This window comes from Dromiciops gliroides, chromosome 1 (assembly GCF_019393635.1).
Source record: "Dromiciops gliroides isolate mDroGli1 chromosome 1, mDroGli1.pri, whole genome shotgun sequence".
In the NCBI taxonomy this organism is placed as follows: domain Eukaryota; kingdom Metazoa; phylum Chordata; class Mammalia; order Microbiotheria; family Microbiotheriidae; genus Dromiciops; species Dromiciops gliroides.
In genome coordinates this window covers 338,626,912-338,639,352 of record NC_057861.1, presented here as the reverse complement: position 1 = coordinate 338,639,352, position 12,441 = coordinate 338,626,912, and the positions used below count along the sequence as shown (strand labels likewise).

General features: G+C 38.6%; 1 non-coding gene across 1 annotated transcript; it reads right to left on the bottom strand.

Annotated features, from left to right (window-relative positions):
- Positions 1–1,110: 1,110 nt before the first annotated feature.
- Positions 1,111–1,238, bottom strand: LOC122737809. The gene has a single exon (XR_006354581.1). It is a non-coding gene; the product is annotated as a U6atac minor spliceosomal RNA (small nuclear RNA).
- Between the last annotated feature and the right edge of the window lie 11,203 nt (positions 1,239–12,441).

Genomic DNA, 12,441 nt, shown 5'->3' with positions numbered 1-12,441 from the left:
AGGGTGTGGACTTCCCTTTCCTCCCTTTCCCACCAGTTCTGCGCTCCCCACCTTGGAATAACGGTGACTATGCACATATGGTAATAAGAAGATATGCTTCCCAGGTGAATCTGAAACTGGAATTCAAGACCTGGGCTGCCTTTTCTGTTCTGGGTCTCTTTCTCAGAGTCTAAGTCATCAAATGAGATTTCCTAAGACATGGACATACCTAGCCTTGTCAGCTGCTTCATGAATCTGAGAGTTCCAAAGCTAAGTGCTGATTGCACAACAGGAGGGGATTTCTACAAGAGCTTCTCCGAGGAGAAGGTCACTATAGAATACTGCAGCTGAAAAGACTAAAGAGCCAGGTCTGCTGGACAGAAGATAGTGACTTTTATGAGCTTCTCAGATAGTGCCAATCCAGAGGCAAATGTGAAATACTTATTCAGCAGTTTCATAGCTCTCCCAGGTGTCTCTGTCTTCTAGCACAGTGTAATAAGAGCACTGAGCTATACTGATTCATGTCTTGAGTGTTTGTCAATGAGTGCTTATGACTCTTTTGTGTTTTAGGCATTTCTTTGGCTGTGGAGGAAATGAATAGCTGTTCTTTAACTATCTCCTGTGTACTGTGAGTTCTAGTAGCTATCGTATTGTTCTCTTTCAGTGGAGAGCCTAGAAACAAGACAATTTTGTTCAAGAGACTTTCCCTGGAATTTCAGGGTGGGGAAAATGAACCTGAGAATGTGAGAAAAGCCTGATCCTAGGTTAGGCTACCCTAGTACTGAAACTACTTGTATCTAGAGCCAAGGGCCCCTGGGCCATGGGTGACAAAATAGGAATGTATGTTTTGCATTCTGGGTGGCCCATTTTTTTCTCTTTTTTTGTCATAAAAGTATTTTATTATTTTCCAGTTACATGTGGAGATAGTTTTCAACATTTGTTTTTTGTTTTTTTAAAAACATGGTTAGGGGCGGCTAGGTGGCGCAGTGGATAGAGCACCGGCCCTGGAGTCAGGAGTACCTGAGTTCAAATCCGGCCTCAGACACTTAATACTTACTAGCTGTGTGACCCTGGGCAAGTCACTTAACCCCAATTGCCTCACTGAAAAAAAAAAAAAAAAAAAAAAAAAAAAAAAAAACATGGTTAGATGCCACAGAGTAGGTGGCAATGCCTTAACTGTATAAGTGTTGTAAAGGCCACTAGGACCTCTTCCATCCTTATCAAGGGGAGTGCTCACCTTCTCTCCTTTCATACAACACTCAACATTTGTTTTTATAAAATTTTTAGTTTCAAATTTTTCTCCCTCCCTCCCCTCCTCCCACCTCCCCAAGACAGAAAGCAATCTGATAGAGGTTATATATGTACAATCACATTAACTATATTTCTGCATCATTCATGCTGTGAAAGAAGAATCAGAGCAAAAAGGAAAAACCTCAAAAAAGAAAAAGAAAAAACAAAAGTAGAAATAGTATCGTTCAATCTGCATCTAGATTCCATAGTTCTTTTTTTCTGGATTTGGAGAGCATTTTCCATCATGAGTCCTTTGAAACTATCTTGGACCATTGTATTGCTGAGAAGAGTCAAGTTTATCAGTTGATCAACACACAATGTTGTTGATAAAGTGTACAATGTTCTCCTGGTTCTGCTCATCTCAGTCAGCATCAGTTCATGTAAGTGCTTCCAGGTTTCTCTGAAATCCACCTGTTCATCATTTCTTACAGTACAACAGTATTCCATTCCATTCATATACCACATCTTGTTCAGCCATTCCCCAACTGAGGGGCACCTCCTCAATTTCCAATTCCTTGCCACTGAGTGGCCCATTTCAAAACAGCTACTTGGAAATTGGGCAGAGTCCTGGGCCTAAAGTCAGAAAGACTCATCTTCATGAGTTCCAGTCTGGCCTCAAACACTTATTAGCTGTGTGACCCTGGGCAAATCACCTAACCCTGTTTGCCTCAATTTCCTCATGTATAAAATGAGCTAGAGAGGGAAATGGCAAACCATTCTGGTATCTTTGCCAAGAAAAACCCAAATGGGGTCACAAGGAGTCAAACAAAACTGAAATGACTGAACATAACTTTGAAATTCCCCTCATATTCAAAAAGGACTAAATGACATCACAATGGTGGGATCAATGTACAATGTGTCTGACTATGGGTGATCATTCCAATATAAGCTTGGAAGGCTTTACCACAGGTTGGGCACAAATGGTCCACGTGAATATTTGGGTTGGAGATATCTCTAAATGTTCACATCTCACATTTCTTTTGAGCTATCATAGTCCTGCTTTGCTCACAGAGCACAACATCTTTTTTGATGCAGATATGCCATGCTGGACAGTCCTGTGCCAGAGGCTCCCATGTGTCACAATTGATACCAAAGTTCTTCAGAGAGCTCTTGAGAGTGTCCTTTTATTGCTTTTTCTGACCTACATGTGAATGCTTGCCTTGTGTAAGTTCTCCATAAAAACTCTTTTAGGCAAACATACATTCAGCATTTAAACAATGTGGCCAGCCCATCAAAGTTGTGCTCTATATAGTAGAGTTTGAATCCTCAGCAGTTTAGCTTGAGAAAGAACCTCAGTGTCTGGCATTTTATCTTGCCAGGTGATCTTCAGAATCTTCTTAAGACAACTCGAATAGAATTGATTCAAATTTCTGGCACGGCATTGGTTGACTGTCCAGGTTTCATAGGCATTCAACAATGACATCGACACAACTGCACTGTAGATCTTCAGTTTGATGGTAGCCTGATTGATACCTTTTCTTTCCCATACTCTTTCTTTTTCTTTTTTCTTTTTTGTGGGCAATGAGGGTTAAGTGACTTGCCCAGGGTCACTCAGCTAGTAAGTGTCAAGTGTCTGAGGCCAGATTTGAACTCAGGTCCTCCTGAATCCAGGGCTGGTACTTTATCCACTGCGCCACCTAGCTGCGCCCCCCCCCCCAATACTCTTTCAAAGCCTCCCAAACACTGAGCTAGCTCTGGCAATGCATACATCAAACTCATTATCTATTATCCCTGGAAAGTATACTGCCAGGGGCGGCTAGATGGCACAGTGGATAAAGCACCGGCCCTGGATTCAGGAGTACCTGAGTTCAAATCCGGCCTCAGACACTTAACACTTACTAGCTGTGTGACCCTGAGCAAGTCACTTAACCCCAATTGCCTCACCAAAGGAAAAAAAAAGTTCTTCATTTGCTATAACTGATGGTTTCACATGGTATGGTGCTGGCTGGTAGAGAACTTCTGTTTTCTTGGTGTTAATTGTCAGGTCAAAATTAGTACAAATGGCAGAGGACCAATCCATACTGAGTGCACCATCCTCTGTGAACAAAAAGTCATGAGCCAACTCTCCTACTTTAGTCCTGGCTTGTAAACTTCTCTAGTTAAATAATTCACCATCAATACGGTAGCTGACCTTGATGCTATTTTCATTTCCACTGAAGGTGTTGGACAACGTCATTGAAAATACCATACTAAAAGGAGATTGTAGCAAGCGATCACCAGGATAATGCACTATGACCAGGTGGGATTTATAGCAAGAATGCAGGGCTGGTTCAACATTAGGAAAACTATCAACATGATCAACCGCATCAATAAGAAAACCAACCAAAATCATATGATGATCTCAATAGATGCAGAGAAAGCTACTGACAAAATACAGCACCCATTCCTAATAAAAACACTAGAGAGCATAGGAACAGGTGGAGCTTTCCTTAGAATAATAAGCAGTATCTACCTAAAACCATCAGCAAGCAGTATATGTAATGGAGATTAAGTTAGAGACCTTCCCAATACAATCAGGGGTGAAACAGGGATATCAATTATCACCTCTATTATTTAATATTGTACTAGAAATGTTAGCTTTAACAATTAGAGAAGAAAAAGGAATTAAAGGAATTAGAATAGGCAAGGAGGATAAGTATATGATTGGCCCAACCCTCTGTGCCACACATTGTCTTTGTCACTCTCACATCCTATCCATCTCTTCTCCTTACAATGCTAGAGTTTATTAAATGCCAATGTTTGTTGCAAGGTTGCATCCATGAAGTTTTATTGGTAAACAGAAGACAGTGTTGGTGATGAAGTCATGAGATGCACAAATCTTCAGTAGTAATTAATCAAGGCTGTTGATGTTTCCAACTCCATTCCTCCCAAGGACTCCCTGTCATAGTTTGTGCCTACTCTGGCATTAAAGTTACCCAGAATTCCAAGCTCGTCCTCTTTCAACACAATGATGATTAGGGTCTTCATGTCTCCATAAACCTCCTTGGATACCCACAACTTAGTAAATAAGTCTTCAGCAGCTGTTTGAGGTACACAGAAGTTATGACTTGCTCAGGCTCACATGGTGTTTGAGGAGATTTCTATACCAGTCTTCCTAACTCGAAGAGCAGTTCTTGATCACAACAACTATGACAAGCTGCTTCTGCATATACGAGGGAAGGAAATGAGCAAATGATTAGCAAATTTCTAATATAGAAAAATGAATTGCTTACTTTAAAATAAATGAAAATCAGGAGCAGCTAGGTGGCCCAGTGGATAAAGCACCAGCCCTGGATTCAGGAGGACCTGAGTTCAAATCCAGCCTCAGACACTTGACACTTACTAGCTGTGTGACCCTGGGCAAGTCACTTAACCCTCATTGCCCTGCAAATAAATGAATGAATGAACAAATGAATAAATTGAAAATCAAGCTAATTTAGTCATTAAAGTTAAAAATATAAAATATTTCTAAAAGCAAACCAAAAAATGATTTTTTCTTCATCTGCTTTCTGGATTTCTTTCTTTCCTGAGTGTATTTTCTTGAGATGGTACAATGCTACTGATTGTCCCTTTAATCCACCCTAGTCTTTTGAATGAGCTGCTCTCTACCATTTATGAATTATATATTTTTAATTTTTTAATTATATTTTTAATGTCTTTCAAACATTAGTTGAACTTTTTGAGCTCTTTGTCCAACAAGAAGTGAGTTGAGTTATTTTGCTGGAAGAAAGGAACCATATTAACATTGATCTTCTTGCTACATATGAAAGCAGAAGACACAAGGAGGTTTTAGCTAAATTGAAGAATGACTACCTGGCTGTTCTTGGAAAGGCCAATAAGTTGGCTCCACCCTATTCCCAAAGGTAATAAGAAACACCATTTCATGGAACATTCAGTCTTTTCATCTTGTATTTTTTACAATAAGCTTAAGTAAAAAAGATCGCCATGGAGATAATTGCATCTTGTGAACCAGTTTCCATTAAGGAAGATGAAAAGGTAAAAATATTATGAGAAGAATTTGACAAGATTCTCCAAACCAAATCAATATCTGATTTGGTCCTCAGTGACTTCAATGTGACAATGGGTGCAAGGGAAGATGGAAACAGTATATTGTAATATAGTTTGGAATTAAGAAATGGATGAGGGACAGCTAGATGGCGCAATGGATAAAGCACTGGCCTTGGATTCAGAAGGACCCAAGTTCAAATCTGGCCTCAGACACTTGACACTTACTATCTGTGTGACCCTGGGCAAGTCACTTAACCCTCACTGCCCTGTAAAAAATAAATAATTTTTTTTTAATTTAAAAAAATTAAAAAAAAAAGAAATGGATGAGACCAAAAGCCTGTAGATTACTGAGAAACTTCATCCATGGATATTGAACACTTTCTTCAAGAATAGATTTGGTGTAAAACAATTCCAAAGGATCTACAATGAAAAAATGCTCTCCACCTCCAGAGAGAGAATTGATGAGCTCTGTATTGTAACAATTGGAATGGTGCCACCTGCTGGAGATTTACTGTAGAAAAGCTCTGCCATGAGGTGAAGGTCTTTGAGGGCAAGACTATGTGTCTTTTCTTTGGTGTCAGGAAGTGATATTTGCTTGTCCTGTGGCCTAGCACAATCACTGGCTGTCTCGAAACTTTTGCTAAAGCTTATAATTTATTGGTGACCACTCATTAGATATTTTAGACAGAATAGCTAGAATTTTAGCCTTTAACAGTATACAGATTGAAGGATACTTTCCCCCCCACTTTCTTTATGTTTATTGCTTTTTAATTAATTTTTTTGCAACATGGCTAATACAAAAATATGTTTTGTATGACTTCACATGTATATTTGATATTTCATTGCTTTTCTTCTTAATTGATGGGGAACTGGAGGGAAGGAGAAAATTTGGAACTCAAATTTTTAAAAATGAATGTTAAAAATAGATGAATAATTTTTTAAAAAAAGAAGATATGTGGGATAAAGTGGTCCAACCATTCTGAAAATCAGTTTGGAACTATACACACCCAAATCACTAAACTGTGTATACCCATTGACCTAGAGATACCACTACTCAACATATATCCCAAAAGAGGTCAAAGAAAAAGGGAAAAGGTCCAAATGAACAAAAAAAAATGTTTATAACTACTTTTTGTTGTAACAAAGAACTGGAAACAAAGTGCTTGCTCATCAGTTGAGAGGTGGCTTAAAAATTTTAATATATGACTATAATAGAGCATTATTGATGTATAAGAAATGATGAAAGGCACAAATAGAAGACTTTTATGAATAGACATAGAGTGAAGTGAGCAAAACCAGGAGAATAATTTATACAATGACAAAATGTTGTTGGGTTTGTTTTTTTAAAACTGGGAGGGGCGGCTAGGTGGCGCAGTGGATAAAGCACCGGCCCTGGATTCAGGAGGACCTGAGTTCAAATCCGGCCTCAGACACTTGACACTTACTAGCTGTGTGACCCTGGGCAAGTCACTTAACCCCACAAAAAAATTAAAAAAAATAAAAAACTGTGAAATACTGGGGCAGCTAGGTGGTGCAGTGGATAGAGCACTGGCTCTGGAGATTGGAGTACCTGAGTTCAAATCCGGCCTCATACACTTAACACTTACTAGCTGTGTGACCTTGGGCAAGTCACTTAACCCCAACTGCCTCACTAAAACAAAAACAAAAACAAAAACAAAACCCTGTGAAATACTAAAGAACTATAATCAACTCAATGGCTAATCAAAACTTCCAAAGATAGGATAGGTGATGAATCATGTATCCCACATTTTGGTAGAGGTGATAAACTAGAGGTACAGAATGATTCCTACATTTTCAGATTTGTTTTGTGTGGCTATACTTATTTATTACAAGAGAGGGCTTTTATGGAGGTGGAAAGAAAGAAGGTGAAGGGAAATAATGGTGATACTAACATGAAAGAAAAAACCATCTTGAATCTTTTGTTTAAAAAAAAAACAGAAGAGAGCAATAGGAAGTTCAGATGTATTCAGATAAGCAGGGAAGTGTTATAATTATCACATTAAATTTTAATTATACAAAAATAGTCAAGTTGTATTTAGTAATAAAAATAGGAAGTATATATAACAGAAGTTATGTATAGTACCTTATACAATATTGCTTAATTGCTTTTTTGTTATTCTTTGCCTATTGAAATGTGTATTGTTTATCTATCTTTCAGGTGTGTCTGACCTTTATTACCACATTTTTGGGGTTTTCTTGGAAAAGATAGTGGAATGGTTTGCCATTTCCTTCTCCAGCTCTTTTTACAAATGAGGAAGTGAGGAAAAAAAAGGGTTAAGTGACTTGCCCAGGGTTACACAGTTAGTAAGTGTCTGAGGCTGGATTTGAACTCAGGAAGATGTCTTTCTGACTCCAGACCTGGCACTCTATCCACTGTGATACCTACCTTCCCTAGATCATAGATATAGGCATACAAAATGACAGTGAGAGGCCAAATTAAACAAGTAGAAGGTAGTGGGGGGGGGAGGGTTAAATTTGGAAAATTGAGCAGTACTTTGAATAGTCCCAAGTCTCTCCTTCATACACACTCCCTTCAAACACATTTTTTTCAACACCACTATTCTGGTGATATTAAACGGCTATAAATCATGGAACATCACAGTCTCCAAAAAGTCAATATTTCAAGTGAATTGAAGGGCAAGGGGAAAATGCATGGCAGGAGCTGGTTAGCTATTGCACATTACTAGTGATGGTTTGTGTACAAAAAAGTACCATGAGTAATGTCAATCAATCAGAGAATGTATATTTGGAGAAGGAGGTGGGATAGTCCGTAATGAGTATGAATATTCATAGATGGATAGCCCAAGTGCTGTACTGGTGCCAGTGAAAGCCCTCCAGCCCATCTCTGAGGGATCAGTGGGATGCTATATCTCAGTACTGCAGAGGATAAGAGGATATGGACTGGGTGTAATCTTCACGGTTGGAAAAATTGCCCACATTGGTGAAATGTCAGATCCATTGAAGTTATTGACATTACCCTTTCATGGCTATATTTTAGTTGTAATTCCCATCCCACCAAGTCTCAGTGATACTGGTGAAGTTTATCTTGCCTCTATATATTAAGAGCTCTACTTCACCTTCTCTATAACTCATACTTTGTGCAGTTGTTTTTAGATAGCTACGGATGTGGGTTTTTTGTTGGCATCCTTCCTGGATATTGGTGACTGTGAATGACTTGTCTTCTCTGTTACCATTTTGTTTCTTTTGTTGTAATTGATACTACCCATGGTATTTCAGTAGCCTAAAATATATGAATAGTTTTCTCTTTTTGGTTTAAAAGCCTCTCAATCAGATTTTCAAGACTAGGCAAGTGTATATATTACCAATTCTCATTGAGGAGTTCCTTTTTTCTAGTTATATATTTCTCTGATGATATTCCTCATATTTCTGTGCAGTTCCTCATTTATGCTATATTATTATTATGCTATATGTGAGCAGGATGCTCACACTAACCATATGCTTCTCAATTGCTCTCTGAGTAATCAATCCCTAAAATCAATTCTTCAGAGAAGATGGCATTACCTGACATAACATCCACAGATGAATATTGGTATTAAAGAGATGGGTCACTTCAGGAAGAAGCTTTGATTCACTAAAAGTACTATGAAATGTCCCAAAGTCAATTCCTCAGACGGCCTCTTTTCTTCTATATCATTCTGGGCCTATATTGTTGTCCATGAGCCATGGTGATGGGCCAGATCTATAATCCAGCCTTGCAACTGTATATCACAGTCTAAACAACAAGAATGTTTCACCTCATTTGTTTTTCCTGTGTAGCTAGTCAAGCTGAACACTTTGGAACAATTATGGATCTCATTTAGGAGACTCTGAAATGTTCCAGGGCTTGACATTTTGAGAACAATGGCATCTCATGTCTTTGTACACCCAGTTCTTAGAAGAATGCCTAGCCTATCATTGCTAAATGGATGCTTATGGAAGGATGGATTGATTCATTTGTTAGTTGAAGTATGTGTGCCTACTACATGTAAGTGTCAAATCCCAAGAAGATTGCAAGTTTCATGATAATGGTGTAATTATATATTTTATGTATAATAGAGCAAAATTCTTCATGTGGCTCTTAGTTACCAAACTCTACAATCTCAAACAAAGGCTTTAAGAATATACTAAAACACGGGGGTCAGCTAGGTGGCACAGTGGATTAAGCACTGGCCTTGGATTCAGGAGTACCCAAGTTCAAATCTGGCCTCAGACACTTGACACTAACTAGCTGTGTGACCCTGGGCAAGTCACTTAACCCCCATTGCCCTGCAAAAAAAAAAAAAAGAATATCCTAAAACATGACAAAGAACCATAATATCAAAGCTCTTTTTTTTGTTGTTGCCATAATGCCTTGCTTAAAAATACAATTTTTGTATTCCAATCAATGGTCATATAAAATACTAATATGGTTCTACCCTGTTCTCATGAAAACCTTGAAGTGTTCTGCTCAGTGGGTAGGAGTAACTTAATGAAGCCATGAGGGGTATCTCCCAGAAATTCTGCAGGCAGAGTCCAAAGCTAGATTTACAGTTAGATGAGCCTACATCAACCAATTGAGTTAGGTCAAGTATTTATTAAGTGCTTACAGTGTGTTAGGTACTGTGGTAAGCACTAGAAACACAAATAAAAGCAGAAAGGCAGTCCCTGCCCTCAAAGAGCTTACATTCTAATGGGGGAAGACATAAAAAAAAAAAACTGAAAGGGGAGGAGGGAGGGAGAAGAGAATGAAGGTACCCAGAAATGAGGCATTGTAGGAAAAGGCCAGGATAATCAGGATTGCAGCTTGGAGAGGAATGAAGACATATCCTCCTTAAAGTGGAAACTTGGGGGTAGACTTTAGGAATGGAAGGTAAGTCCAAAGTGTAAAGGCCAGGGCTAGAGGGAGCCTTCAGGGTGGAAAGGTTTTGTGGGCATTGTAGAGAAAGATAGGGAGATTCAGGCATGAAGTCTGGAAAGGAAAAATAGAATAACAAGCATTTATTATGCACCTACTATGTATCAGTCATTGTAGATGCAAAGACAAAAATGAAACCATCCCTACCCTTAAGGGGCTTACATTTTATTCCAATTCTGAAGCTTACTAACAAAGGTACCTTGGGCAAGGTTTTAACCTTTCTATAGAAGTATTATTATTCTCATTTTACAGAAGAGGATTGAAGTATAGGATTGTTGTGAGGCATATAGAGGCTCTGCAAATTTCAAAGTAAATGTGAGTGGTTGGTCTTATAGTATTATTATTGCTAATCTCCTATATAACATTTCTATTCTTAACTAAGAACAGGTTTTTTTCCCCTTCTGGGATAATGTAGAGATGCAAATATAAAGCTTATTTTGGTCCTTTTTTTTTTTCTTTCTTGTGTACTTGTGCTGAGCAATGGAAGGATACTTTTTCCTCAACTTAGAAATACAGAAACAGAATTGATATATTTCTTATAGAGTCAATGTCCTCTGACTATAATGATGATTGTAGGTTTCAACTAACAATAATTTTATATACCTATAAAGAGATATGTTATCACACATCATATGTGTTTATACTATGTATATACATTGTAAAACAAGATTCTGTTCTTTTATATATATACAGAAATATATTTAGTTGTATATACATACATACACACACATCCATATACACATCTACATCTACATCTATATCTATATCTATATCTACATGAGAGAGAGAAAGAGAGAGAGACTCACAACTAAAAGGAAGAATATTCCCAGCTGAATCTTGGTGCTTTTGGAATAAAGTGGGTTTCAAGTGAAGTAAAATCCCTTGAGAATTTTATGTCATCGTTTTCCAAAGTAGGATTCAAGATCATAGAAGCAACACAGTTTTGGTGGATGGTAGTACAGGTCATGGGAGTTGAGTCTGGTGTACTGGGAGAACATTTTATGATGCCTCCATATTTATTTTGCTGGTTATATATTGTGGTTAATAATGCCTCACATTTAAGTAGCACTTTAAAATTTGCAAAGTGCTTTAAGTAAATTAACTCATTTGATTCTCACAACAATCCTGGGAGATAGGTGCTAGTATTATTCTCATTTTACAGATGAGAAAACTGAGGCACAGAGAAGTTAAGGCACTTGCCCATCATGACATGGCTAGTAAGTGTCTGAAGCAGGATTCAAACTCAGGTTTTCCTGACTCCAAATCCCATACTTTATCCACTGTGCTGTCTAAGTACAAAACTTTTCATAAATTCTGTCAAATCTTATAAACAAGGTAGGGAATAGAAGGGTTTTTTTTTTTATGATTCTGTTTTGATGATGGTGAGCCTTCTTTAGCACTGGCCCCCTCCTTCCTGTTTGGCAAACTTTTGAGGTTGGAGGACAGAAAAGGAGGAGAGAATTCACATATAACCTCTAGCTTGAGACAAATATTTTTCAGACTATGAAAAATTTTCACTTGTCTTTGTGTGCATGCATGTATGTGTGAGTTTGTGTGCGTGTGTGTGCTCCTAAAAGACACGACACAGGAAACCATGATCAAAGCCTGCACTCGTGAATCATATCCCACCTGATATATAAAAAATTGGTCAGAGACACACTTGAGGGAAAACTCTCTGGGGGAGGGGAACCCAAATGCTACATAAGCAAGGTGCCTGAGGACCATGCACACACAGCAGCCATTTCTCTATGAACATAACGAGGGAAAAGCTGAGTCACTGTGTTCTCCCCAGACAAGCAATGAAGGCAGATTATTCACAGAGGAATAATTAAAAACCCGAGGTGGGACCATGTGTGCCAGGAAGCTGTTACACAGATCCAGTATCACTGAGTAATGACCTCCACGAGATGCTTTACACCATATTACATTTTCTGAGACCAAAAAGCCAGTGAGTAGAATGTCTTAAAGCACCTGACCCCACGTGGTGAAGCCCAGGCAAGGTGGCAGGCCCAGTTTGACCATTCCAAGTCACTTCTGGGAGCCATCCTGCAGAGGTGAGGTGTAAATGTCAGAATAATCTGGACTTGCTCCAGTAGTGGTTTACCAAGGGGCTCCCTAGCACGGTGCAGGAGAAAGAGCAATGGATTTGGGGTCAGGGGACCTTGATCCAAACCCTAGCTCAGCTGATAGGCCACAATGGTGGCCTCTGGGCCTGAGTTTGGGTATATAGTCTAGATTATCCTTTCCAGTTTAAAATCCTAGGATGACTT